The sequence below is a fragment of the Streptopelia decaocto genome, assembly GCF_964273445.1.
Source record: "Streptopelia decaocto genome assembly, chromosome: 6".
Classification (NCBI taxonomy): Eukaryota; Metazoa; Chordata; class Aves; order Columbiformes; family Columbidae; genus Streptopelia; species Streptopelia decaocto.
The window spans coordinates 57,612,744-57,628,135 of NC_138660.1; the positions used below are offsets into that span (position 1 = coordinate 57,612,744).

Consider the following 15,392-nt stretch of genomic DNA (forward strand, 5'->3'; position numbering starts at 1 on the left):
GTGTTCCCATAGCAATGGAGAAACCTTAGTACCTTGCACAGGCACTTGCATGATTCACAGTAAGGAAAGGCAATCAAGGGGAAACAGTGGTAAAGCCTACACAATCCTGGTTCTTTGGGGCAGTTTGTTGTGTCTGTTCCTTGCTGAGGGGGAAATGCTGATGTGGCAGTACTTGATGACTTGATCAAGCTGAAAATGAAGACAGCTGGTGCGATTGCACATACTGGGGTGACGGTGCTCACCTGGATATATGTTTAATGTTCTGGCTGTCCTGTCCACAGCTGACAACAGGTGGGATTGTCCTATTTGTGTCTGACCACCATATTTTGCCTGAGAAGAAGGAATTTGGGGACAGCATTTTGTCTGTAGTACTATTCTCTCTACTTAAGCTTCCTTTTAATCAATGCAGAGTAAAGAAATTATGCTTTGTGAATACTGATGCACTGAGCTATTGAGCATACAGCTGCATAATTATGGTTTTGGCCAGTCTCAGGAGGAGACAAATTTGAGAGAGGATCTGATATGATGAATTGAGAGAGAGAAGTATCTGAGCATATTTTCTGTAAAATAATCTTCTATTATTTTTATAGTTTCATAAAACTTCATCTAGCTTTATAAAACACAGAACCAGAGAAGTAGGAAAAAAGGGAATCTGGATTGTATAGTGAGATTGTCTTCTGAGCAATGGATCTTAACAGATCACAGAATGGTTAGGGTTGGAAGGGATCTCTGGAGATCTAGTCCAACCCACCTGCTAAAGCAGGTTCACCTGGAGTAGATTGCACAGGAATGCTTCCAGGCAGGTTTTGAACATCTCCAGAGAAGATGATATCCCTAAGCAGGCTGGAGAGCCACCTCACTTCTCCCTTAACTGCCCTCTCTCTTTGGGATCGCAGGTTACAGCCAGATCACCTAGGTCTGGTGATAGAAAGGTTTTCTTGGACAAGGACATCAAGGACTGAATGCTATCCAGTACTTGAAAGCAGGTTAGGGCAATTTGTACCCTATCAGTAATGCAATGGGGTTGTGCCAGGATGTGTTACTCTGGCTTGGGAGACAAAGCAACCATGGCTTTGCATGTATGAACATGCAAGAAGGAACTTCAAGGGCTTCTAGACAGTACAACCTCTTGAGACCACTATTGTAGTGACCTTTAAGACCTTTCGTAAAAAAAAGGCTCAGAAATGACCCATGAACACTTGAAGGCAAGTATGCTATATTAAACAGCTGTTTAATTAGTAGGAACAGGCTGGCTGAAAGAACCTTGACAGAAGTTGTAGTAAAAGCAGATGAGAAATGTTGAATATTTTTCACTACATATAACTTTTGACCATATATGCAAGTCCGCTGGTAGATTCTGGCGAAGCCAGACCAAGAAAATCATCATGTGCTTGCCATTTTTATATTTAATGACATGATATTTCCTCATCAAATCAACAGGGGTGAAGCTTGAAACTATTTCACAAGGCTGTCCATTGTGCCTAAGCAAAAAAAAAAAAGAGCATAAGTATGCCTTTTTACTACATTAATTAATAAACAGTAACACAGTGGGAATACATATAATGTCTTTCGTCTCTTAAGTCTATAATACTTAACAGAGGTAGATAACCTTCTGAATTCATTCAGAGGAAGAAAAATAAAGGTGAGGACCCCATAACACAGTGCTAGAGCTGACAACAAAGTTCCTCAAGTTCAGCTCCACGTACAAGTGGTTGTCAGCTACCAATAATCGACCCATTCAATCATGACTTGTGGCTTCTGTTTTACGCTATGACTAATGACAGTGGAATGCATAACATGAGCTCATTTTCAGAGTCTGAGCCATAAACAATTTTAAGAGCAAGTATTCTTAAATGTCTCTCAACATCACCTGCCAGTTTTAAATATTCACGCACTTTTTTGAGTAAATGTTGTTGATCTCTTTGTATTCTCAGGAAAATAACATGTGCTTTTGGGCTGATTTCAATCTGAGAAAAGGCAAGCTATCATAATCATTCCCTCTAGCAGAAAGAATATGTTGTTAATGGAACTGTCAGAGGGATGAAGTTTAGCTTTTCAAAGGGTGTAATCTAAATCACGAAATGTATCAAAGAGCATGGTGAATCAACAGAGCTTACCTACAACCTTCTAGAAGTTCTCCTTTAATGTTCACTTTACTGAACTTCTGCTTCTGAAGGTATTTGAGGAGTCTAAGTCACATTCTCTTTTTATGGAAACCTCTCTTGATTTAGCCTGTGAACAACAACTGTGAAGATGAATAGCCCACCGGTGGCAAGGAACAAATTATATTGGTAATTTTTTTTTTTTTTTTTTTAGAAGAAAGAAAGAAAAAAACACATGGTTTTGAAACAAACCTAGAAGGTTAATAACGCATTTCTGGTGTATTAATAAGATTTCGTAAGAGCTTCTGCATGGATAAGTACAGACAGATTGGTATAATTCTTAACCCTAGTGGATATTAGAATAAATATTTAATCAAATCACTTATAATGTGAATCATAAAGTAGAAACATAAATCTCATGTACAAACTCTTTATTTCTTGTTCTGAATTTTGATGCAATATTTATTAAGATCAAGTTAAATAATTTTGGCTAGCATCACTGGATTTTCCAGAATTACGTATACTCTGCTTGTCATTTACCCAGCAATCCACTTATGGACATAACTTGCCTGCTGTCATTCCTTCAGGGACAAGTGAAATAATAAATCTCCCAGTATTTTTGATTTCTGCATCATGAACTTAAAATGAGTAAAACTAAAAGTAGCTTCAGTGTCAATAGGCTGCTCAATAACCAAAGGGGAAGAAGGTGAACCCAGCTGTAATTCATTGACAGATTTTTTTTCTCTCAAGTAACTCTTCAGCAGGCTGGTTCTGCTTTTGTAGGCTGTCTGTGCCATGAAACAGCATTAATGATATAAAGCAATGCATACCTGCATTGTTATTAGACCAGAGGCACTTTCAAAATTAGAGTTTCAGGAGACTGGGCTGTCCCCAAGCCATCTGTTAGAGAAAGTAGGACAGTTTGAGCACCTGATGCCTGCTGATGTGGTACACTTTTTGGTTTCATAAAGCTGCAGGCAAGTGCCTCTTCTGCCTCCTGAATCCCTGATACCTGAAGATGTTTCTGTAGCCTGGTGCCTTAGCTCTCTTTTTGGACGTATAAAGGTCTCAGTTGTCTGCTGGCCTTGTGGCAATAGAGCTTTTTTTTTTCTTCTACTATTAATATCTGTAATTTGAGACTGAAGTGATTGCTTGTAGTCTGTTTGTACAGAGGAGATGCTCTGATCTGTGTCCAAAGTACTTGTGGTTTGGTCCCTCACTCAGTAGTGAGGCAGATGGACTCTGAGAGTCGCTTTCCTGATGTGCTGCTCACAAATAAACATATCATGCCGCATCTGAGCCAAATTCTGAGACTTCCCTGTACTTCTTGTCAGTGCTGTCACCGCAGTGCTACAGGGGAAAGGGTGAAACCTGATTTTCGGTGTGAGAAACTGAACCTTGTGTAGAAGGCCCCTAAGTGATCTGGTGAGTATGGCTCTGAGGTGGAGGTTTTTCCCTAAGTTGCCCTGGCTCCTTTGCTACACGGATCCTGCATAGCTTAAGCATTAGGATCAACAAGTTAGAAAAGAAAAAAGACGCAGAAGAAGGAATTTTGAGCACTGTGAATAAAGAAAAAGCTTTTGAAGGATTTAAAAAAAAAAAAAAAAGTGGTTTTGACCATAGGAATCTCAGATATCAGATTTTGATTGGCAAAGTAAATCTGTGCTTTATGCAGCTCAAACATACAGAGCAGTAGTAATTAAACAAAAATGAAATCTACCTCTTGTCATGGAATTATAAATAATATCTAACATATGCCTGTAATTATGACCAGGATTACGTATATACAGAGAGCCAAGGGAGAGCTGTAACATCTATACTTAAAGAATGAGCGAGATATTTCCAGTTCTATAGGGATTACATTACAGAATGTTCATTTCACAGATATATTTCTGGTCCTAATACTTCAGTTTCTGTTCCTGTTGAGTTATTATTGTCTTACCTCTCTTATTGAAAGATATTTAACCTGAACATCCTTAGTTAGATTGCCTAGGGAGCCTGGAAAACTCAGGAGATAGATGAAGGGCTAAACTTCAGGGCCAGGTTGTCCTCAGATGCCATGTGTGTATGCACCCCACTGAACAAAATACTGACTGTGGCAAGGATTCAGCAAGTGAAAAAATGGAAGAGAAAAATGCTCGTTGAGAATGTAACAAAAGTGATACTAAATCCATGGTTAGTTTTGTAGGTAGTTTCTTCACTTGTGACAACCAAATTACTGCATAGGTCACTTATTAAAAAGGCAACACCTTTACTGCTCTCACATCTCTGCTACTGACATAAACGTCAGACACACTGGAGAAAATCCAACAGCTCAATAGAGAGACAAGGAATGTCTCTCGCTTGATAGCAGCTGAGCTGTTTATTGCACATGTTGCTACTGATACTTATCCCTCAAAAAGCATGTATATCACTTGTTTAAGCAGTCAAGGAAAGTCCATTAGTTTTTTCTGCTGCCTCTTAGAATAGAAGAATTCAGTTAGCTCTTGGCTGCTCTTAGGAGAGGTGGCCAGCTTGAAGCTTTTCCTGTTAAAGGCTCATCCTGACTTCATGAGCCCAGAAACATTCTGCCTGAGAAGTATCTTGCTTTCCTTAGTGTCCTGTGCCTCTTGGCAATGCCTCTGGTGTGAGGTGCCAGTCAAGGAACACAACAGCTGTGCAAGGAGCAAGAGGATGGTGTTTCCTACTCTCATTGATTTGAAAAACTGATCAGATCCTTGTACACTTCAACTCCTGAGTACTTTTGCACCAAACCCACTGCAGCTGTATTTTTTGAAAAGCAGTTATTTGCATTTCTGGTCACAATCATGCAAAACAGAAAAAAAATAACAATTACCTTAGATTTCCCACCAGAATAAGGAAGGCAATTTTCCCCTGCAGCTTAGTTGTAGCTCCTTAGGGACTAATAAAAATTATAATACTGTATCTTATTTAAATCATTAAGTTTCTTTATCCAGTTTTGTATAAGAAAATATTGTCAGATTATCTACCTGCTTTGATGTAGAAACTTTTCTGTGGGTAAAGATTTTTCCATTGAAATCTTATTCATGTTGCTTTTATTATTTTATTGTTTTCACACGTGGACCCTATTATCAGCTTAAGGATGAAATGGTGCTTCTATATTCCTTTAAATAGAGAGTTCAATAAAAATATTATTAATCTTTCTGGGATATTTACCCAGCATTACGAGTAGCATATCTGTGGCGTCAGTGTTAATGATTTTATGTAGGAAGGAATGACATTTCTCTGTTGACCCTAAAGCACTGTGGGTTTGCCAAGTATTATTTTGCAGCCTAGACATCTATTACTGATTACTTTGGTCCCATGAAAGGGTGTTATTAGTTGTAACACTGATTTTTTTTCATAGGTAGGAAAAAAAATTGTGTTTGCTACAGTTCATTGAAAGGGAATCGAACAAGTTTTTCCTCTCCCCTAGCTGCAGCTGACAGGAAAGTTTGCGTCTTGCCTTCCTCAGTGATACTAAGGTGGAAGCACAAGAAAAGGTAGATTTTAAAATCATGGGATAATGAGCTCTGAGTGAAACTTATTGAGCCTGTGCTGCCTTGTTCTACTGGAAACTGGAGTGGAGAAGAGAAGTTGGCATTGCCCAGGAAGAGGAAAAGCTGTGCTCTGAAATGGAGGGTGGTGGTGTGAGCTGATGTGGTATACTGGCTGGGACCTGATCACTGCCCATAGTGGAGGATGCCTGAGAAATTATTACGGTTCTCTGAGCCAATCACTTCTGTAGCTACAGAAGGCATTACAGGCCCCTAGTGCTGCAATTTAACTCTTGTTATGCCATCAGGCCTCAATCTGGCTCCCAAGTTTATTTTTAGAAGCAATTTGACAGAGAGAAAAGTGCTGAGACTTGTCCTTTCCTTGTCGGAGGGTAGCTCTGATTATCCCTTCAGCTGCCGCATTCTTGTTTGGCTGTCTCTAATCTAATCTAGCTCTGGAGCCATTTCTATACTGCACTCACTACTGAGGTATGTAAGCACTTTGTGCAGTGAGCTGAAGAGCAGAGTGAAAAACAAACATCCCCCAGGCAGGTTCCTGCACTATATTCCACATCTGCTTCTCTGTTTTTTAGGGAGGTGCTGGGTGAGGGACTGTTGAGTTTGCCATCCCCTTTCTGTAGCTTCTGTACCTGCCCCCAGGGTGGTTATTACTTGCTGTGTTTCCTGTCCCACCACCATGTTCTGGGAGGACTTCCTAGATGGGGGGTTTCCACCAGATCCAACTCACCATGATGACATTGACTGTGATGGGGCTACTGCAGCTGTGCCCAAATAGCTGAGCTGTAAATTAGTGATATCCTACATTAGAAACAGCATGTTTTCCTCCTTTGGACCATTTTAAAGTGACGTGTGTTTTAAAGTCTCTTTTGTTTCATGTGCTTTTAACTGCTGATTTGCCCTCCTTCTCCAGCTTGGGCAGTGATGTAGCTTCCTGTGGCTTGTGACACTTCCCTTATAAACAGCTCTTTATTTTTCTCCTCTCATGAGCCTGTATGATCCTTTAATTGCAGTGCGGTCTGCCTATGCCGGGGTTTAGTCACAAGGCCTGAAGGTGTGGCAACCTGGCATGTCAGGTCACATTTTCCTGCAGCTGCCCCCCTGTTATATCCAGTGTGTCAGGAAAAATAAGAGGCTGAAAAGTGCCAGTTTGTCTTGGTCTCCAGAAGATGTGGTTCACTATGCTGGCTACATTTGGTGCTGTTTAGGTGGCTGTCTCCTTCCCAGCTGTGACTCCCCATGCAATATTGCAAAAAAACTTACTTGTCTGTGATGGTTCAAATGCTCTGGTAGCAGCTGAGGTGAATTTTTAACTCCTTTTGGCAAGAGATCCCTGTGAGGTGGAATACTTCTGTTTTCAGCAGCAATGGAGAGAATAAAAGGTACTTGTGCTCTATCTGCTGAGCTCCACTTAAATTGTTATTCCTTCATGCTTTCTCCACCCTTCAAAACATAAAATTGGCTGAAACAAATTAAGCTGTAAAATAACAGCTCTGAATTAATAAAGTGTAATTGTGCCAAGAGCTGTTAAAAAGAGCATTGCCCTCAGTACGCTCTTAACACTTCAGCTGTTATGGCTGCTGGGAAGAGAGGAAAGTTGTTCATTTATACCTGCCTGGATACTGTGGGGTTAATAGACCCCATGGTAGGTCTGTGAGTGATAAAATCCTTGTTTGGAACAAGTGGAAATCCTGTGGAAGCAGCTACAAATGCAGTTGAGCAGCACCAGCTAATAACCGAGCTGTCAATACCTGGAATCTGCTGGATTGCCAGTGAAAATACCCAGAAATGGGCTGGACATTGCTTAGATGAAAAACCTAGAAGGAGCATGCACAGTGCTGCTGGGAAAGGGTGGGATTTTTGCTTGAGCCATCAAAGACTGATGTGGGTGTCCTGTCTCTTGGACAAGACTGACTGAGCAGTGTAATACTGATCTATCATAAACATTTGTTTAAAGTCTTCCAGTAGACTAACCCAAACCCAGGCAGGGGTGCCGGTGCTTTAGCTGGCTGTCAAGCAAAACCGCTTTGTATTCGTAGGCAGGTAGCAGTGTGTCTAAAAGTCTGCCAGATTTTCTATTTAATTATCTATGAGGGCTGTTTTCTATTTTGCATTCTCTAAGGAAACACAAGAACAGGCTCACTCTGCCAGTGGCAGGGAAATTCGAGTGTGCCAAGGAAGGGTGGCTTTGCTGGGGCTGCAACTCTGGTATGACTGCTCAGAAACATTTTGAGAGAGTCTACTTGCTGTGCATTGAAGCCGAAATGTTTTTTGGCAATATACAGATCTCAGAGATGTTTTTTTATGGAATGATTTGGGAACCAGTGTAGACCTTGATTGCTTCTGAAAAGGAAGTAAGTCTCCAGCAAACATCTCGCCTTTTCTACCTTGAAAGAGATATTTTGACTCTACTGGTTTTCCTGTAAGATTTGAGAAGATTTTCAGTCCAATGGTGAACTCAAAATAAAATATATTATCCTTTGTTCAGATCTGGGTTGTGTTAGGGCAAGGAGATTCACAGGTCAACACATCTGAGAACTTAAAAGCCCATCTTTGTGTTTTGTCAGTATGAGGATACATGTCCTGTGAAGTACAGACTGAAAAATTTATTTGAAGGCCCATGTGGATTTTCGGTGAGGTTGAGGTTGCTTTTTTCTTTTCCTTTGATTATTAATTGCTGGTTTTCTCTGAGGGAAGGAAAAATGGTTGCTCAGAGCAATAATCTCAAGCCTGTGCCTGTCAGATAAAGATATGTGATTAATTAGCTGGAGCTAGAAGGGTGGTTCATTTAGGTTATTAGTTTGGTGATGCTGTCATGGGACTACAGGTGAGACATCTGACCAACTAAATACAGTCACCTGAAGATCCCATAGCAAGACTGTGTTGTTAATACATAACAGTACATCTGGAAGCTGCATTACACTTCTATTTGCATGTCAGGCCTATGCGCTAAACACGACTTATTTGAACCCTAATGGAAATATTAGACAATAGACAGAAATGAACAGATCTAGTTGTAAATGTTCTGAGTTGTTTAAAAGTTCAAATGAGAGGTTTTAGAGTGCGGTGCTCTCAAGAAGTGGTAACATCCAGGGGATTAAATCAAGAAGCGCTGAGCTTGGATTCCAGCTCCACCACTGACATAATGGATAGTGCTGCAAAAATAATTTTCCTTAATGTTTTTCAAAGGTGGCCATTTGCTTTGGGTACAGAAGCTAATGTGCCTGGTTTTCAATGCCAGAGCTGGTGCAAAATCTTAGGGCTCACTGCTGCTGAGAATTTGTCATGGCTGTCCTCATACTTAATATGAGGATATTAAAGAGCTCACAGCTGTGGATGCCTTTTGAAAACTCTGGCAATGGGCATGTGTAGAACTGGGTGGCAGTACAAACCTTAGAGGTGCTCTGAGTTATTCAGCATCTTTCAGTGCCTCATACAGGTACTGAGGAAAATGGCAGATTAAAGGGAGAAAATGGCAGCAAGGATTTTGGTACAGTAAAGCAAGTAGAAAGATGAAATCTGCAGACTTTACAGTGTCACAGCTTGAAAGCCTATGGAAATAAGTGGGAGATACAAGATTTAATAACTTATTCAGGCAAACCAGGTTCACAGTGTACCAATTCCTTCAGAAATGGATGTTAATGCGTGTGTCTTGGTTCAAGAAGTATATAAAAAAAGCTTTATGGAAGCTTAGGCTTAGAGCAGGTCAAGATACAAAGGAGCTGCTACTCTACACTTTCCCTGCAACTTCATCCTAGTAACTGGAAAACTACATTAGGAGATGCTGCACTTTTCTGAGGAGAGCATCAGATGCCATAATTAAGAGAGGGCTGATGTATTATGTAACAGTAGTTTGCAATTAGTGTTCCTATAAGTGCTGTGCTATGTTATTAGTTTCTTCTCTCTGTCTTGATCATATGCAGTTGGATAATCTGCAAATGAACAACGATGGAAAAATCACTATGAGCACAGTTCTGGCTCTCCAGACTGAAAAGGGCTGGAAGAGAAATTGGCAGTTTGCTGCTCTGGTTACAGAGGGAGGGAGGCAGAGAGGTCACAGTGGGACCCTCCCATGAGTGTGAGAGATTTAGAAATAAGTTCGTGTCTGGGACTTATCAGCTGGTCCAAACTTGTGATCGCAGGGCTGGGAGGGGAGTGGATTGATGTGAAGTTCCCATGGGACTACATTTCTGCAAAAAACTTCCCTCCTCGGGATGGGATCTCTGCCCAGCAGGAAAAGCAGAGCTTTGCCATCAGATGTCCTGGATGCTTGCTGGAGTGGAAGCCTACCTGTCCTCAGGTCTCTCATCCCTGTCTATGTGATGGGTTTATGTTGCCTGCTCCCAACTTCATCTTTGTGAATTCACTGGAAAAGGTCATGATTATGCTTCAAATGCCCAGTGATAGTGAAGCAAATGCCCATAGCTTAGTTATTATCCTTAAGGTTACTGGTATTGAAAAAATTTATGTCTCTTCCAGCGTCCATGAGTCTCCACTTACGTGCTTTGAGACCACAGAAAAGTTTCCTGAAGTCTGTTGTAAGCTGTTTCTCTATGTAGACATGAGGAGGCATGTGGTGCTGCTGTCACATAATGACAAACAAACAAGTTTCTCAATCTCTTTGTCATGTTCTTGTATTTTCACTTTTTTCTTTCCTTTGGCAGATTTTTTCTTGCAGTAGGCTATGGCCAAAAGTGTTCAAATATAATTGATTATTTCAGTCTGTTCCACACTGTTGGTGGCTTTAATAATATGGTAGGAATATAAAAGGGTTCAACCTGTAATGTCAGTGCAAAGAATTAAATATTTATCATATGTATGGTATTCTAGGGAGTGATTCAGAAATTCTGAACATGTAGATTTGCATACAGGAGTATTAAGAAACCCCACCAAATGAACCATTCATTTCTAAAAATATAAGCAGAAACGTGTCTTGTTTTCAAATTTTCAGATATGTGTGTTTAAAATATACCTACAGAAGTGTGATTGACATGAACATACAATTTTAGTGGCTTCAATGTCTGATTATGCCACATATCCCATAGGGCAGCTCTCTCAAAACCTTTTGGTTGACCTATGACTTTGTCTTGACTGTTTCTTTCTGAATCAGCAGCAGTTTTAATTTGAGCTGATGTCACTGTGAGCACCTAATCTTTCTGCTAACAGAGTAATGGTGAATTTGCATGGTTGGAAGCGGTCAAATAGCTGTGGCTTAACAAATTCTGGTTTATCAGTCAAAACATGCTAATCTGCTTTTAGTATGCTCTTAGTTTACTCCAGTCACTAACAAGGTGAATTTAAAACTCCGTGAAACAGCTGCAGATATCCCCTGAAGCACATTTTCAGCAAATGTATTTTATTTCAGTACTGAAGTGGGCTTAAAGTGCACACATAGTTATTGCAACTGTGAGTGGATGGGCAGTAAATTGCTGAGCTGTAACAGCTCAATCATTTTTGGTTATGGGAACATACCTAGGTTTTCTGGTTTTATTAAGAGTTTGATTTTTTGTTATAGGCCAAATTTGACTTGGCAATGGCAAGCTGGAAGTGCTTTTGATTCTTTTTCAAAATCAAGCAGAACAAGTTCACTTGCAGTATTTTAAAGTGTTTTATATTAGTTGTCACTGGTGCTACCTGGCTATGTAAGCAGAGCCTTCTAGGAGCTCACTTCTTCCATCTGGGCGAATGAACTTGCTACCCAAAATAGAAGACTAGGGGGATTTTAAACCTCTTTTCACTAAAGGGTATTTCAATCTCTTCCATGTTTAGGCTGGCAGTAACTGAGATACACACCCTAGAGTTAAAGACTTTTTATTTTTTTCCTCTAAGCTGGGTCTATTAATTCATTTGACAGTGGTCTGGCTTGTAGAGCTTGTGCTTAATCCTGCTCTGGACATGACAGTTCTCTTGTGGAGATCGTGTCCCACCAGCATATTGGAGGTCACTGCCAATGAAAGATGTGGCTGTTCTGTAGTTCTCTATTACCCTTTTCTCTCCAGAAAGATAGGAAGAGCTGTCTTTGATCCTGCAAAACTCTACAGCTTTTAAAGGGAAATACAGAATAGAAGTGAACTAATTCACAGATACTGCAGTATCTACTTTGCTATAAAGTTTTAACAGAAAACTGTGGCTTTCAAAAAGTGTTTGTATTTAAAGAAAGTAAAAAACTGCAAGTGAAGTCCCCTGTCATAGCTGTAATCCTAATAATAAAAATTTCCAGCTTGTTGGAAAAGTTAGCATGGCTTGAAGTGCTTACGACTCATAACTACTCAGAATTGCATTAGTAGTATTCCCTCCAGTTCAAGTTTCTTGTCTCCCGGGGAAAGAAGCCCAGTGACATGAAGCCCAGATATGCACCTCATATTACCTTATTTTCTGTCTTAGGAACAATATTGGTTCTAAACAGTGGCCACTTTTTTAAAAAACTGATTTGCCCAAGAGTTATGAGGTTTGTTCATTGCAATAGGCATTTCTTGTGACAGACCTGGCTTAAATGTCCAAGATCTGTAGATGTTGATACAGAAACGTTTCCGTTTTCTTTCAACTTTTAAGTGTTCAGAGCACCAATATGTTATGATGTGGGGAGTTCTGTTACTAATAATAGATATAGTGATGCCACTGTGTGGATTAAATTAGATTCAAGGTACAGCCAACAATGCTCATTTATTTTCTGTCTTATATGATTTAAACTAACAAGGAACAAACCTGACAGAGTTATCATTAGTATGTACTATCTTGAGCACAATGGGGTAACACGTGGTTGAGTCAGCTGTTATAGAGCCCAGGTACCAATACTGTGGTGTTAATGAAATTCCATAAAAAGGAAAATAAAAGAAATGGAAAAGAATAAAAGCATGAACTAGGAGTTGAAATATTTTATGAAACACATGCTAAATCTCCCTGCTTTAGGACTGGTGGCCTACAATGGAGCAGAGCATCAGGCCAAAAAGAGTAAATCTTACTCTAAATGAGTGAGACAATTTTATGCACAGCATGAATTTAGAAAAGGGAGGAAGGGAGGAGAAGGCTGTAAGACCAAGAAAAAGCTTAGCCAGAACAAAGTGAGACAGAATATGTGTGTGGGGGAATGCAATTGTAAAAGGAAAGGAAAATTGATGCAATGTGAACAAAATAAGATGAACTCACTTTTTTGTTTGGTTGGTTTTGTTTGTTTGTTTTGTGGCACTTTGTCTTCCACGTCAAAGTCTGTTATACCATTATATCATTTTTTGTGCTGCATACTAAACTGTACTTTCACTGGGTCATATGTTGTTCCCAGGGACTTTACTACTAATTCAGATTACCTCGAGGCTTGATTTTTGCATTACGTTGGTGACACTGGGGTTAGTCTTGATTTATATCATTCTAATCATATAAAAATTGCACACTTCATTGATAACACTTAGCATTTCTTTAGGGTTCGTCATTCATTGATCTCAGAGCACTCTGATGGTAAATAATGATCATTTCCAGCATGCGGCAGACAACTTAACAAAAAAAAAAAGCAAAGCACAGAGCACTTGCAAGTTTTGCCTGTGATCACATGGCATGGCAGGGAACACAACCCAGACCTCCTGATGCCTTGCCTATGAGATCATGCTGCCTCCCTAAATAAAATTAAAATGGAGTTCCGCAGTGTAAAGGAATGACTCTGCTCTGATACCGGTCTTAATGAGATCAGCAGTGGGCCTCTGCTTAACGACACTGTGTTACTGTGGGGTTCACTGGGAACAGTCTCCCTCAATAACTGTACAAGAAAGTACCTGAGCTTTGTACACAGAGTGCTGTTGCACATCACAACAGGAACACTTCAGCAGGTGAAAAAACAGACAGTCACCTCAGAGTTTACACAGCAAAAGTAGTATTTGCTGTAACCAACCCATTTATATAGCAGACCCCTGAAAAAGCACTGTTCTTTTTCCCTCAGATGGCAGTACCTCCATATTTATCTGTGACTCTCTGAGGGTCAGCTGTCTTCAGTGGAAGACACATGTATCCCACTACCTCTCTCTCTTTCTTCTCAATTTTGACTGGAAAATGTGTTTTCAATATTGTGAAACAGAGATTGTGTTTCCACACTACCAAGCGCCACAGGAAATTTAGCCTTTACTATTAATAAAAAAAGACTTAGTGATTTCACTTGGAAGGGAGTTGAGAACAAGTGAAGTGTGCAAGAGGCCTGGTCTGGTGTCCCACCACAGGGATGGAAGGACATGAGAGACAGGCAGTGAAGGCCATCGGCAAGGGCTTTGGCTGTGTGGAAAACACACTGCAGCACGGAAAAGGAGAAGCAGTCAAGATGGTTGCCTCTCCCTGTCCTAGTCCATCTACTCACATGTTGAGTCAGCACGTAGAATCATAGAATCATTTTTGCTGGAGTAGACCCTTAGGATCATTGAGTCCAACCATAACCTAACTAACTCTGGCACTAAACCGTGTCCCTAAGAACCTCGTCTAAACACCTTCTAAACACCTCCAGAGATGGTGTATCTACCACTTCCCTGGGCAGCCGGTTCCAATACCTGACAACCCTTCTTGTGAAGAATTTTTTTCTTAATATCCAATCTAAACGTCCCCTGGCACAACTTGAGGACATTTCCTCTTGTTCTATCACTTGTTACTTGAGAGAAGAGACCAACACCCTCCATGCTACAACCTCCTTTCAGGTAGTTGTAGAGAGCGATAAGATCTCCCCTCAGCCTCCTTTTCTTCAGGCTAAATAGCCCCAGGTCCCTCAGCCGCTCCTCATCAGACTTGTGCTCCATGTTGCTCTTGTATGGTAAAAGGAGGTGCTAGGGTCCTGTTGCTGAATGACACTGAGCTCTGGTAAGTTCCCCAGTCAAAATTATAAATTATAAATTTGGGTTTCCACATTTTGAGGTGAGTGATGTATCCTGCAGCCGAAGCTATTTATGCCAGCGTTTCCCATTTGAAAAAAAGGGACACAGAAAAAGAGGTCGCTGTCTTGTTGTTTGTAGCTCTACCATTTATCTGGTTTTCCCTGGAAACATACTACTTTTTTTTTTTCCTTCTGGATTTCTTTCTTTTTTTCTCAAGAAATGTTTTCTATCAAAAGGTCCCAACAGATGGTCCTAGCAGATGTTTAGGCCACCTTGGTGCACATCTGTTTATTTTTGTTGGACCTGTTGGGCTCTGTGTGCTGTGTGGGCCACAGATCTTGCTCATCCCAGGCAGAGAAGCTTTGCTTATAGAGAACAGTCTCTGCTCCACGGTGCAGACAGGACCACAGCTCTGCTTGCCTTTTCCCCGTGGCTAATTGTAGAGGCATGAAGGGGCTCAAGGCTTTGTGTCAAGCAACTTGACCCCAAGGTATCTGCTGGTGTCTTCTGCAGTAAATCTGCTTGATGTCAATGCAAATGGAAGGATTCCCTGAATTAAGATGCAGTTTTCTGGGAAATAATAAACTTAGGGGAAGTGAAGCCTATGCATTTGAACACGAAGTAGTCTGTGATAAATGGCAGGGCAAAGGCATAGTCATGATTCACTGAAATGAAGCCTCTGTTTTTATACTTTTAGAAAATACAATTATGATTCATCTTTGCAGCTTAAACTTTGTGATCCAATAGAGGAACAAGTAGGAATGCAACTATGAAGTATCTTAATATTGCAAAATTGACCTGTATTACTGAATTCCTGTGGTGGGGTGCAGTGACCTATTGTACTTTCACGTCCTTCTGCACAGGAGTCAGGGAATCTCTTGAGATACTTCTTTTGTGATAATCTGTTCGATTGTGTGGCAAACTATGTTGTGGGT

At 40.5% G+C, this 15,392-nt stretch overlaps 1 protein-coding gene across 7 annotated transcripts in view; it reads left to right on the forward strand.

The window, feature by feature from the left end:
- Window positions 1–15,392, forward strand: part of KALRN (kalirin RhoGEF kinase) — a 513,163-nt gene that overhangs the window by 83,923 nt on the left and 413,848 nt on the right. The window lies entirely within an intron of this gene.